Genomic DNA, 14,048 nt, shown 5'->3' with positions numbered 1-14,048 from the left:
GACAGGCAGAATAGAGGCAGGTAGAGGCTCTTCTGTCTTTCTTAATTTAAACCAAATAAGGCAAAATGTGCAATGGGCAAAGTCAGCTTTGCATGAAAATTTGTATGCCTGTATAGCAGATCTTAACATGGAAAATTGCTTGATTTCAGCTTGATGGCCTGTATATTTGATTTTTAGAATTACTTCTTTGTAGCTTTCTGTGAGTTTTTGTTGCAAAATAATATCTCTGAGCTCCTTCTGAAATGCTCAAGCATTTTGTACTCTGGTAGGTAAATATGTTGTTTTCTATTGAAAAACACTTTTTTTTTTCCAATGCACTTGCAGCTTTTCAGTAAATTTGATTTTTTTCTCTATCAAATGGATTATTATAATTTGAGCAATGAATACTATCATCAAGAAATAACATGACTTTAACAGCCATAATTTAAAAACTCTTATTGAAGAGGCAAAATGGTATGTGTGTGTAAAAGCTAGTTTTCATTGGATTTTTGCATGCAGCTACGTCTTGGAATGAACACGAAAATATCCTTTGTATAAACTCTTGTATTTTTTATGGTAGTTTTGACTATATTTCTGGTGTGTTCTGTGTACAGTAGGGCAACTCACTTGTGGCTAAGTTGAAACCTACAGTTTAATTGCAGTTTGAGTTGCTTAGGCCAAAAAATATCTCCTGTAAATAGTGATGCTCTCATGATAAAAACTTGTTAAGATAATTCTGGGACAAATCTGTGTGCTGCCGAAGAAAAATATTCTAAAAGGTTTGCCCCCTGCTCTGCATGGGGGCTTCATGAATTTCAGGGTAATGGAGATTACTGAATTTGAGGGGTCTCTTGAAATAAACTTTTTTTTTTTTTTTTAATCCCTAGAGCTCTGTCTGAATTCTTGGAAGTATCAGAAACTGGCTGTGGACAGCTACATGTTAGTTTGCTCTGTCTTAAGTAAAGGTGTGATTTAGACTGGCTTAATGAATATGGTGCAAAACCCTGTGTGGATACACTTAATTCAGTTAAACCTAGTTTATACAAATTTAATATGCAGAGGTAATTTATAGCTTATATATATATAAACTAAGCTAACAGAGCAAGTTTTTAACTTTTTACCTAAACCAGTTTTTAAACAGTCATGCAAAAACTTTCATATAGAGCAGGATTGAGAAGATTGGGACTGTTTACTTTGGAGAGGAGATGAATCAGATGAATCAGAAGTGAGATGATAAAAGGTTACAGATAATGAAGGCATAGAGTCTGTGGAGCAAGAAATCCTATTCTACCATCAGCAAAGGACAAGCAATACTCAGTGAAGCTTAAAAGAGACAAATTCAAAAGTAAATAGAAATGTTCTTCCACACGGTGAACTGGCGGCTCACCAAGTATCTCTGAGGCTGGGAATTCAACGGGAATCCAGGATGAGCGGAGTCGTGCTCAGGGGTAGGTTTGGTCTTGGCTTCGCAGGAGGGAGAGGCCTGGACGAAGGTGACGGCGAGGACATGAGCACGACGCGAGCTCAGCACCAGTGCAGCCCCCTCCCCGTTCAGGTAGATAACGGGTGTCCGGTTGCAATGGTAGGGATTAAAAAAACAAAGAATGGTGGAAAAGATAAAACGCTGTGTGGTTCAAGCAGGTCAGGTCTGCTGTTAGTGAGGTCAAGGGAGAATGAACTTTGATTTTTTTTTACTCTACTGCTTCCTCCTCCCCTCGCCAAACTCTTCTGGTCCTTCTTCATGTGCCAGTTGGGGCACTGCTCCATCAGAGCCAGGCAACTGGCGGTGGAATGGATGGGTAGCCAAGAGAGGAAGATTTTCCCAAAATATTCCATCTGAAACCTTTCAGATGTGATCTGATTTCAGTAAATCAGAGACAGGTTCTCACAGCCGCTTCTCAATCAAGCATGGGCTGAAGGGGAGCCTGGTCCTTGAAGACACAGGTTGCAGAGTAGCCAGATGTCCCTGCGCTTCCACTCGTACTGCTGTGGAGCTGCCAGGGTTGGAAAGCTCCAAAGTGGACCGCTTAGGTCCTCGGCAAAAAGAAACTTCAAAAGCCCAGTTAGCTGTACTGGGAAAGCAACTCCTTCCACTAAAAAGATACAGCAAGAGATAAAGCAGTACATTTCCCAGCTCGTGTTTAGGGCCGTTCCCCCTGAAAGGAAGGTTCTCTGCAGGACTTGGGGCTATTAGCACCATCTGATGCAAAGGACCTGCTCTGGATGGTGCTCAGGATGGGAGCATGAATCTTAGGGCTTGCATTAAAAAGCCAGGCTCTGTAAGTAAAAGCAGTAATGATTCATTTCCTCCGTGGACAGACTGTAGAGAGGCATGTGCAGCAAACAGTGATGAGCGCTAGGACACCAGTAAAACCAATGTAAAAGAAAACTGTGCAAGGAAAGAGAACAATAAAAAATGTCAGGGAAGAAATAAAGCAAAGGTGATATACAGTTCACTGTACAGCCACTGCTGATGTTTCTTAGAGGAATATCAGCCATAAGTTACAAATAAATAACATTAATACTGAAATAAGACTTCTGTGCATGTATATAAATGCAGTTTTTAGAGGGAATGATAGTTATAGAAAAACCCTTTTCTCATACTTCCCTATTGCACATTTTTTGAATTATTGTATGTGCATTAAAATGTACGGTACGCGTCAGTGTATGTCTTGTATCTAGATCTGCTGTTATGAATGCTATAAAATAACCCATTTAGAATAATATGCCATTGGACTGCTTTAATTCTGTGTCTTAGCCTAAAATTTCTGCTGCAACATAGTTATTTTTATGTAAATAGAGAAGTTTGGATTGTAAAGTAAATCATTTCCATTCCATATTCAGTGGCTGAACTATATTTCTTTTTGACACTTCTGCAAAATGTGTTGCATAGGATTAGTAAAGAAATCACTCACTGGCGCTTTTATATTTAATTTCACATGGCTGTGTTAACTGAAAGAGGCAGCACTGTGTTAGAAATACAGAATTTTCTTTGTTTGGAGAGGAGGATGTTACCTATAATTTGCTTACTTGTGGTTATTGGTTGTTACGGGGAACACTAACATTTTGAAGTAAAATTAATATAGTTGAGATCCATTAAGCGGAGAAAATAAAAGAGAAAAATAAGTGTGTTCCAGTGAAAAATCCCTTCGTAGATGATAGTATGGCTGCGTGTCATTTTTTAGCTGCTGCAGTGTAAACGAGGTAATTGGAAAATGCCTACGTTTCCCAGCTCCCGGGGATACTAATAAGCATACTTGGGATACGAGCGCCGCGTGCGATGGTTCTCCCAGCGCAGCCGGCAGCCGGTGCCACAGCGGTGCCATCAAATCCCTGGCCGTGCGGGCCGTGGGCAGGCGCCGGCGCAAGAAATTTAACCCTCATCCGTCAGAGCACGAGGCCAGGTGAAAGGGCCTTCTCGGCATCAAGGTGGCCAGTTAGTGCTCTTCTTTCCTCTAATTGGAAATGATAATCAATGAGAATCATTTATAAAACTTGTCCAGAGCGGTGATTCCCTACTCGAAATGACATCCTCTGCCTAAGGCGCTGTAATTGCAGTCGCGTTGGTGCCGTCTGATCGTAATGGGGCGCAGGGCTTAATGAAGCATATGGTGCCTTGTTTGCACTGGTTGGCAAATAGACCTGAGTAGGTTATTTCTCTGATGGGAACTTTATCGGGTTTGACCTTTAGTTAGCCGGGGATTTGAGTGAAGTATTGCTGTCTCTGAAATTAGGTGCTTGAGGAAAACATTTCACGGGCCTGTGTAACAGTTCATCTGTGCTCCGATGGCAATTAATGTCTGTGTAAGTAAACTTTCTATTTTAAAGGTCATTAATTTTCTTTACAGGGTGGAACTCAGAGAGCGTACTCCTGAAATAATTAGGTGCTGGAGGGATTGATTTATGAGGGAGGATTAAAAAGACTAAAAATATAAAGAGTAGCTAAATGATGACCAGGAAGGGGTGAAGATAACTCTGCCTCTTCATGTTTTTGTTTGCACAGTGCATCTCAGGGAAATTCTTTGGTTTTCATTACAAGAAGGTCCTACTAATCCTTTCTAGTCTTTCAGCCCAAAGGCCTTAACTACCTAAGTGTTTAAAACTTGAGTAGGAGCACAGTTTTATTTTACACTGGGGGACATTTTCCCCTGCAGACAGACTGACAGGGTGAGCTCTGCTCGAAGGCTGGTCCATGCAGAGGGTGCTTGCGGGGTGCTGCAACTGCTGCAGCGCAGCTGTGCTGCTGCATCGTTCTGCTGGACCACAGTGGGGTCTCTGTTACGGATGTGGCATGGCTATGTTAGGACACTGCTTTTTCCTCTCTCGCAAAATGATCTTGGTCCAGGCTGTCCTTTACACCAGCGCTAACTCAGCCTCGTTTACGTCACCTGTATTGCAGTTGCTTTGGCTTTACAGCTGTGTGAGGGGCAGACTGGGTTTCATTAGCTTTGTGGAGACTATGCTAATGTGAACAAGGTTTGTAGCATGGAGGCATTTCTCACTGATGAGACTGATTTGCAGCAGTAATTCCTCCTACAGATCTGTTTTGGATTTGGCTTCTTCAGTTGGCAGCACAATTAGTTCTGCAGCATCTGGAAAATGATTGTGCATCGAACATTAGCAGCGTAAGAAGCCTTATATAGTGCAGTGTTTGGCTGTAGCAGTGCCCACTCTTTATGGGGGCTTTCCAAAACGTAAGAAGGTCTTACGAAGTGATCGCAATCTAAATGATCGGTAGCTTACCAAAATTTAGAAACTAGCCTCTGTTGCCAGCCAGATCCATAGAGAATATTTGATGGCACGGTTCGTAGTACTTCAATTAGGAATTGCTGATGAGAATCCAACACAGTGAACAACAAAATTAATGGAAAGGCGTTTTTAACAGAAGGATGTGGATCAAGCCCGTAACTCAGGAGCAATGGAACTTCTTGTGACGTTTCAGCATTATAAAGCTCCGTTTCTCTTAGGATGAGTGTAGATTACCAACTTGTTGCTGGTCCATAACTGAATGTTGCCCATTAAACACTATGGCACGGTGTCAACTTTGTGAGGAAACCATGTGAGAAACTGTGCAGGAGAAAGCAGCGTTTTCTTTGGCAGTTAAAAAAGAGGTATCTGTTTGAACCTGCTCAGAAGCTGAAGTGTGAGAAACACAGAGTGAAGCTGATCAAGAGCATGGGGAAAAACTGGAGCTGAGGCTCAGTGAATATGTGGGGAGCGCTCCAGCGCCTGGCTCCTCTGCCTTTGCTTTTAGTGGTCCTGTGGGGCTGTTTGTGCATGTGTCAAAATGCAGAATGGCTGAGAGTCACAGTGTAGAGTCGCCTGTGAACCCCAAGAATAGTTAATAACCACAGTTAATAATTTTGCAGCAGGAACTGACCAGAGCTCTGGATTATAAGCAACGTGTTCACAAAACAATGCTCTAGAATTGTGTTGGGTAACCAATATTTTGCTGTGGCGGGGGGTTTATTCTCCTTTTTTTTTTTTTTTTTGACAGAAGTTTATAACGTCAGGCGAGGTGCATTTTCAGTTAGATTTGTTGTAGTTTTGCATAAGAAGTTTCTGTGAATGAATGCACGTTCTCTTCCCCTCAAGACTTCTGTTGACTGGTAGAAGCCATCTGTTTAGAAGTTTTTATGCCTGTTTAATTGATAATCAAGACTGAATCCTGGTGTTTAGCAAATCTGACTTGCCTGTTAGTAAACTCTATTCTCACATTAAACTCGGAAGCACAGAGTGCACAGAGAAACAAATTCCTGACCTCTAATAAAACTGACAGCCTGGCCCTTCTGCTACTACCTGTTAAACGCAGCCTCTTTAATCACGGCCTAATTGAGGCTTTGGTATTAGAAGGGAAGAGGAGACTGTTAGAGCCTGAAGGCACAGTTCTTAAAAGTGCCAAGAAAACTTCCAGGGCTCCCTAGCACACAGTGTAAGGTGAGTTATGTTCACCTGTCGTGGAGGGAAATTCAGCAGTTCTGCTAGACTTAACAGTTCAAAACATGAATCAGGATCCCAGTGATGAAGATGGTTAGCACCGATGAATGATTTATGAGTGACTTATGCTTTTTAGCTCCTGGAGAAAAACTCCTTTCCAAGATTTCTTTTATGCTTTGCCCACTGCCAAATTTAGAGGAAATTTGCAAGTGTAACTGAGTCACTAAACTGTTAGCTTTTGCCTAAACTCTTAGTTCTAAATACTGTAAATGTAGGAAGGTGACCATGAGAGTCAGCAAGAATGGGCCTAAGCCTTTTATTTATTTTATTTATTTTTGTGGTAAATCTGCATGTTTCTGAAGGACATGTTGAATGGAAAATTCTTACTTGCTCCCCTCTCACATATATCCTCTGCTTTTGTGTGGTTCCTGCCTGCTCCTTGCCTAAATGATGTTAACTGCACTTACCCTTTCCACTACAAGAAATTGCCAGGTCTAAACTTTGCTCGTGAGATTTGGGACAGTTACCAATTTCTGAAATGAAAGTAGGGGAAAAACAAGTTTTCCTTCTGCAATTACTATCTCCCAGGAGTTGTGGAGTGTGATACTTGGGGAATTTGAACTCACTGGTGGCCAGTCACAGCTCGCTGTTGGCTCTATGCAACTACAGCAGTAATTTGCAATGTAGTCTGCCAAGTCCTAGGCATCTGGTGACAGCTTTTGCAGATGCCCATGCTTTCTTAGTACCAGAAAAGAAAACTGAAAACATATGTTAAATAAGTTATGAGGAGGGTCTTGCATCTGAAGAACTTGTAGGAATTTGAAAAGGGTTGGACGTGGGGGCGAATGTAAGTGTCTGCATATAGTAAACCTAGAAAACAGTGAAATAAAGAGGTGTCTGTGCAGTAGTCCAGCACAGCCAGTGCTCAGTCAGTACAACTGTCTTGAAAATGTAGCTGTGCATGTAGGTGTGCATGAGGAAATCCTCGCCACTGTAAACAATATTTAAATGATTCCCTGCATCACATATGGGAGATGAGGGGTCTGCACTGTTCCTCCCACTCGCATGCAAGCTGCCTGGCAGGTTTTGCTCCTGGCCTGCGAGCTGTGATGATGCACCGCAGAGTCTCTCCTACTTGTCTTGCTGCGATCACAAAGGTTTAGATTGCAGCTGACTATTATTATTCCAGCAAATATTAATGTTGCAGGTTGGGTATTTCCAACTGCTATTGCCTAAGTGCTAACATTCCTGTTTGAAACGGATCAAGTTCATGGTGCAACCATTTCTTTTGTCTGCAGGCTGAAGTATTGCGTCCTATGCTCTGCCTACATGGCGCGTGTGTTTTCCATCCTGAAGCACGTATTTGTGAGGGTGCGAGTGGTTTTGGTAGCCCATGGCCACACTCTGGGCTTCCTGAGGCCTGGAGTTGCACAGAGGAAGTTTCTATCAAACACACAAGGACTGGGATTTGGAGTGCTGTAGTGTCACACCAAAGGGTGTCCAGGTAGGTCTGTCAGGCCAAGAGACAGGGGTTTCCACTTTCCTTGGGTTCCTCCTTATAGTACAAACCCACTATAAATACTTCTTTTGATTTAAAATGCAACATTTAGTAGTCTTAGAATCAAGACTTTTAAAAAATATAAAAATTAAATATACTCTTTCCTAGAACCTAAGTGGATCTATTCACAGTGCTGGTTTGTTTGCTGGCTTCGTATAGCCTGTTTGGTGTGAGACCTTTTCCTCCTTGTGGTATTCTACTTTTCTTTCTTCAGTGTCATTTTTTTTTCTTTTAAATTAGTGCACACAGAGCAGAATCTGTGCTTTTGAAACCCTAATAGTCATGATGAGCAGATTTTCTACTTAATCCTCAAAGCCCTCGTGCCACTTTCTCCCCGCCTTTATGATTTTTAGTCCCAGTTTGACCCACTGGGTAACAAAAAGAAGCTTGAAAGATGCTGTAAGTTATATTGGCATGTGTGCTCCCTCGAGAGATAATGTGCTGCTTCATCCAAGTCCCACGGTGCCCTGACACCCATCTGCCAGGGAACTCCTCATCTGCCTAATGTGGGATTAGATGCTGTATGAAGCACTGGCTTTTTCTTCCTTTTTAATACATTTTCTGAATACTAAATATCCTTTTCTACACCCACACAGCTTACTTCTTTCATGTTGTTTTATAATAAGTATCCATTATTAGCATAATAACTGCTCAAAGTGACATCTTACATTGTATTGTCAAAGATCCATGTATTAATATTTCCACAGTTCTGATGCTGTGATACACTGTAGTACTGTAATTTTAGCGGAGATTATTATTTTTATGTCAAAGATCTGCCTATTGCCATTTACATACCATACAGTGACACCAAAGCTACAGATAGTGGGCTGTTACGAGGCTTCTGCAAAACAACGTGTCAAAAAAATGTATGTAAAAGCGTAGCAAACCTGGGCGTGCTTTGATTGCCTCTTGAATTGCTTGAAAAAGGAGAATCAGGAAACCCATTCATGCAATGTTTCCCTGTTGCGTGTATATTTGCCTGTCTTAAAATTGTTTAGGCCTGTCTTATAGCCTGACTTTTAAGCAGCGTGAGGGGGTGAGGGCCAGCACACCAGCCTTAACTCTATTTTATTATTTATCATTAAGCCTTTGTATAAAGATTAACTGTGTTTGCTCTCTGTTTGCTGCTGTTTCCCCCGCACTGCTCAGTAAGTACCCTGTTGTCTGGCTTCCCTGTTGCTCCTCTCAGGATCCCTTGTATCCTCTGGCGAAATGTTATCTTGTACTTTGTTATAGTAATAGTCCTCAGTGATTCAAAACAGGTCTTCTTTTGTCTCCTACCCTAACAATGTGCTTAGGGGAGGCTGTTTGTTCTCTTTCACCAGCTCCCTGCTGCTAACAAAAGCAATGCGGAATCAGAAGAATTACTCTCTTTCGTGGCTATCAATAGATCGCCCTCCTCCTCCTGCATGAGGATGAGCACGGGAGGGGGGAAGCAGCAGAATCCCCTTCCCGTTTTTGTTTCTCCCAAGGCTGCCGCCTTCCCTCGTTGCTGCACGGCAGGTTTCAGCGCCTGGTTGGGGAAGCGATGCACTCGGCTACGTGCAGCCACAAGGTATCCGCACTGGAGTGCCCCGGATCCAAGACGGCATCTATGGAATCTTAAAAAAAATCTATTTACTTGAGATGATTATTTTCTAAGACAGTAGTGTACTGCTAAGGCCTGGGTGGGTAGAGCAACTGAATCCATACTTTGTGTTTATGTATTAAACTTCGGATTCTAAGAAAATGTTTTGTCAAGGCATTCTTCCTTATTCTTTCTTGAAAATGATCTACCTGCTATCAGAGTTTTTAAAATATAGCGAATGCCGCTTTAGTGCCAAATGCCATTTTTTCCCTCTTACTGTCTTTTACAGAAGTGAGGAGGAGGTTTTGGGGAGAGAAGGTTGTTTTGCTTTTCTTTCCAGAAACTCTGTTTGGGAGAAAACCTCTTACATAGGCTAGATCTTGATCCCTGACCAGTAATATATCCTGAACTATACTTGTCCATGCAGCTGACTCACTGCCATCAAAGTTTTTGAGATGTGGCGTTGGGAGTTTGGCCCATGAAGACCATGCTTCCAAGCTTGGCTTGAAACCTGTCTCTTCATTCTCTAGTTGCTCTGACCAAATAGAAAATTAAGTGTTAATGCCATCACCGACAGCACTGCCGTACTGTGGTCAGTGCTGCCCACCCATGTGCAAGGCAGATGGCCTTGAATAGCAAGGTGGGAAGAGAGGGAGAAGAGCACCCTGTGAGTGATCAGGAGACTGCAGGACCCTTCATAGGAGAGGAGGCTAAGCAGTGCTTCAGTGAAGCCGGTGCTCAAACCTGCCCTGTGGAAGGGTTCCTCTCTTGCCCCCCATGACCAAACATAGTCTTGCCAGGCTCGGTTTATCCAACCCCGTCCTACTCTTACCAGAGTTTACCTTTTAAAAGTGAAAGCCAAGAGAGGGACCTTTATAAGGAGCGTCCCCCTCCACCTTTATAAGCATGTTGGAGGGTATAAACCAAAAGTGGCTCATGAAGCTCATCTCTTTGCCTGAGAAAAATCAGTGTTCCATAAGTAGGAACTTTATTCTAAGTCTTAGCTTAAAGATAATCAGGGAACTGAAAGTTGGCACAGCCTTCTGAGGAGAGTGGCTATGGCTAAAACATAACTGGGTTTGAGATGGATCTCTTAAATTTTGAGGAGGACCTCACAAGTCTTCCAGTCTTGTCTCTGAGGCTCCTCAAGTAATCTGCACAGAGGCTCACCACGATAAGCACAAACTAGTACACGGGTCTCAACTGCTCAAGGGAATGGGAGGACACAAGTAATTCAGGAGCTCATGGTCCATTTTCAAGGGACAATTTTGGATAATTGGATGAGAAAACTCTGCCTTACTGGAAGGCTGTTGGAGATGTGAGCTGCAGTTCAAGTCTGTTGTGGATGTAAATGGAAAAAATCTTGGTGATTTAATGGAAAGAACTACTTTAATGTTTGTTCACATGAGCAGATCACACACTTGCAGCAGTAAGGCAGACTTTAAAAGATTTCCTTTTTCCAATACTGCCACTAAACAGAAAATTCCACAAGGCTGCTTAAGTCCATCCCCCTCCCCTTCCTCCCCAGCTTTTCAGAGAGTCAAAAAGAAAGCAATGGTGTTTAATAGATAGACTGAGCCCAAAGAAGCCCAAAGGAAACCGACTTCCTCCTGAAATTTTCCAAATGAAAGGAAAAAAATGGAATCACAGAAATGAAGGTGAGAGAAAGTAAAAAAGGAAATAGTGCTAATTTCACCCCAGAAATCTGATCTGGAAAGTGCAAAACCATTTTCCACCTCTTTCAGGGACTACTTTGATGGCTGCTGGTTGTTCTGGGTGGTCAGTGAAGTTCTTCCAGCTTGAAATATGGTAACAATGATAATGATAATATTCATAGGGCCAGAAAGAGAGTGAGAGTGACTCAAAAGCTTTCTGGCTTTGGCTTCCATGATTGTTCTATATGAAGTGATACAGGTTCAGTCAGAAATCATGAAGAAAAAGCTGCTTCAGTATATCTTTTAACTTAATGATCAGGTCTGTGTACTCAGAAATGACAGACTTGAGTTAATGTTTCTTCCCTACGTAAGCGCAGTAACTTAAAACGAGAACTCTGTTTGCCACAAACAATAGCACCTCATAAATATGTGACTGTTGCTGTAGAAAACAGAACTTATAAAGGCTGTCTTTCAAGAACTTTCAATATTTGAGGGGGCTGGATTGTTTTATTCAGCCACAGTTATTTGCCAAATATTAGCTGAATTTCTCATGAATTTCTCATTTTCTCATGAATATTAAGATCACACAGAATCCAAAATACATGCGATTCATCTTTCCCATGAAAACCAGCATCCTCATCCCCTAAGCAGACTTTGACCGAGTCCTAATTGCAGTCTCTGCTAAGAGAGGAAAGAAAAAATTCAAAACTATTTTGGTGCACTGCAGCACAAAGTGAATTTTGCCTTTGTTAGCTCTGATCTAGTCAGGGATGATAGGTCCGTAGTTTCAAGACTGAAAGACTCGTAGGAAGAAAGCTGTAAATAAGAGAGGAGAATCAGTATATTCTGTAATTATTACAATACATTTATTCGAGCTTGCTCAGTTAGATTATTTATGACTTAAAATATTTTAGCATGATTTCCATTTGCATGGAAATCATTTCTATACAGAAATCAGATTAATACATCAGTATTAATCATTTCAAAGGGTCAATGAAAAGCACAATGTTTTCTGTACTTATTCCTGTTCTGACTAATGGGACTTCTGTGGTACTTAGCTATGCAACACATACTGCAAGATAGGAAGAGATTGTGTTTGCAGGGATCTGGAGGGACCCCACAAACAGGCAGCTGACTAGTTTTGCTAATGTGTCTATTGGTTCCTTGGTTCCTCCTGTGAGATCTTTTTCTTGCAATGTGATTTATGGTGGAAAATTATAACTTCGGTACATCTGCAGTAACTCTAGCAAACTGTTCTTTTGAGAGCAGCTTGTTCCACAGAATTAAAATGTAAATAAGCTCATTTATTGCTAATAGAATAGGTGTTGTAGGCTGTAATTCTAACAGTGCAGAGCTGAACTCTGGTTCTTACACATACGCAGCTCTGACTGATCACTGCGGAGAGCTTGCTGGAACATCGTGGAGCAGGACCAGACCTGCCAGCAAATATCCACCTGCCAATTAGCATCCAAGAACAGACTAACTCCTTCACATCTTGCTCCCTTGCTCAACAGTGAAGTCGAAGTGGTCAGCTGGACCAGCGGTACATAGGGTAGGGCTGTGATGCTGGTGTTAGATGTATTTATTAAGACTACAGTACTGTGTAATGCAGTGGATTTATCGTTTGCCTTGAACCATTCTGGAGGAGCTGGAAACAGGGGGCTGCTGTGCTCTGTTGATGTAAATTTGAACTTGGCTTCGGGGAAAACTGCTTCCCCTTCTCTCATCTGTGGAGGTAACTGAGTTATTTATTTGGGATTCTGGACGTGGAAATGGTTTTGCTAATGTGCTTCAAGCCTCTGTGAAGCAGTGACAAACATGCTGATGTCTCAGGAGCTCTCCAGATCTGATTATCTCCAATCATTGAATTATATGACCTCTCATTTTGAAAATCTCGAATATTTGTATCTGTTTTAAGAAGATAAAGAAGCTAAGAATGGCTTGGAAAGGCCATTGAAGTGCCACAAATAATTATTCCAAAGAGAAACTCTCAAAGAGTTTGGGGGAGGGGGAAATATTAGAGCACTCTTTCTGTAATTGCTGGTATCTTTGCTTTCATTCCGCTAGTAAAAATGAGAAGAAGGAAAAAGAGCATTGCATATTCTTTCCAGCCAATTTTGGGAAACACCAAGTTTGGTGCGCTGGTTAAGACTGTAACCAAACCAGCTAAAAAGCTATGGAGATCAGCCTGCCCTAGCTTTACTGAAAAATACAGTTTAATGAGGATTTTAGTTTTAATAATAAATCAGGCTCTTCTCCTTGAGTCACAGACTAATCAAGTGGCATTTTGAACAGTACTGCTCCCGTGGGCTGCTGATCAGTAGGACCCTCAGCTGATGTGGAAGGATACACTGCATCTCCCGGCTGCTCCACTGCTGTGAGGTTCGGAAGTCGCACGTCCGCTTTCAGGCACTGCTCATCACCTCTGCTTTGAGGCCATTTGTGTGTGGATGAATAGAGCAAGGGCCAGGTTATACCTGGACCATGGAAGTGCCTGGGGCTAATTATCCATGTGTTTATTGGTGCCTTCGTTCTGTGGGACTGATTGCATGTGCATGTCAGGACCTAGATGTGCTGGGGGCTTCCTTTTGGAGGTGGGAAGGAGAAAACCCAAAGCAGAGAAGTAAAAGAGAAACAGAGCTAAGTTTTCTTCTTGAGATTCTTATTTAGGAAAAGCAAGTAATCTTGAAAGCTGCTCCTAGATAATTAATCCTGTCTTCCCCACTTCCACCTTGCTGTGAAAGTGTAGGAGTTGCCATAGCCACCTCCTTGCTGCTATTTGGTATGCATTTGGGAAAGACACTGCTATGGAATTTTTGGCAAGTGTTAATAAATGATATTTTTGCAATAACTTATGTTTAATATTCAATATTCCGTTAAATGAAATTTTATTTCAGGAAAATATATTATGAAAGAGAGGCCGACAGACTGAGTCCTGCTTTGCTTCCACTATTTTCCCTGTCTCATTAGCCCTTCTGTAACTGATTCTTCTGCAAAAAATAAAGGGGGGAAGAAGAATCCTCATTCATTTAGCACGTTGTTTTCCCCCTGTAACATGGTTAGGTTTTTTTATTATTATTACTCAACATTCTATTTATAATCTGCTCAGACTAACCTGCTCTGCCTGTGAATGGGTCTAGTTTGAGCTAGTGGAGATGTTAGCAGGACTGCTGCGAACACTTTTCCCAAATGCCCATTTATACTTGCTCTTCATTAGGATGTGTAGGTTGAAAGCTGGGAAGGACTGAGCTGAAACAGGGAAAGCACTGGACTTTCTTGTGAAGCTCCTCTGTGTTTCTCCAGAAGCCGTGAAGCCAAAGAGGGGCCCCGTCACCGTTGCTTGCATCTCTTC

The 14,048-nt window shown here is 42.0% G+C and overlaps 1 protein-coding gene across 4 annotated transcripts in view; it reads left to right on the top strand.

Moving 5' to 3' along the window:
* The window catches only part of RBMS3 (RNA binding motif single stranded interacting protein 3), a 651,451-nt gene that overhangs the window by 13,838 nt on the left and 623,565 nt on the right, over window positions 1-14,048 (top strand). The window lies entirely within an intron of this gene.

Source organism: Tinamus guttatus, unplaced genomic scaffold (genome assembly GCF_059628265.1).
Source record: "Tinamus guttatus ecotype Peru unplaced genomic scaffold, ASM5962826v1 Tinamus_guttatus_pri_ptg000115l, whole genome shotgun sequence".
Lineage (NCBI taxonomy): Eukaryota > Metazoa > Chordata > Aves > Tinamiformes > Tinamidae > Tinamus > Tinamus guttatus.
This window is presented reverse-complemented; position numbering and strand designations above follow the sequence as displayed.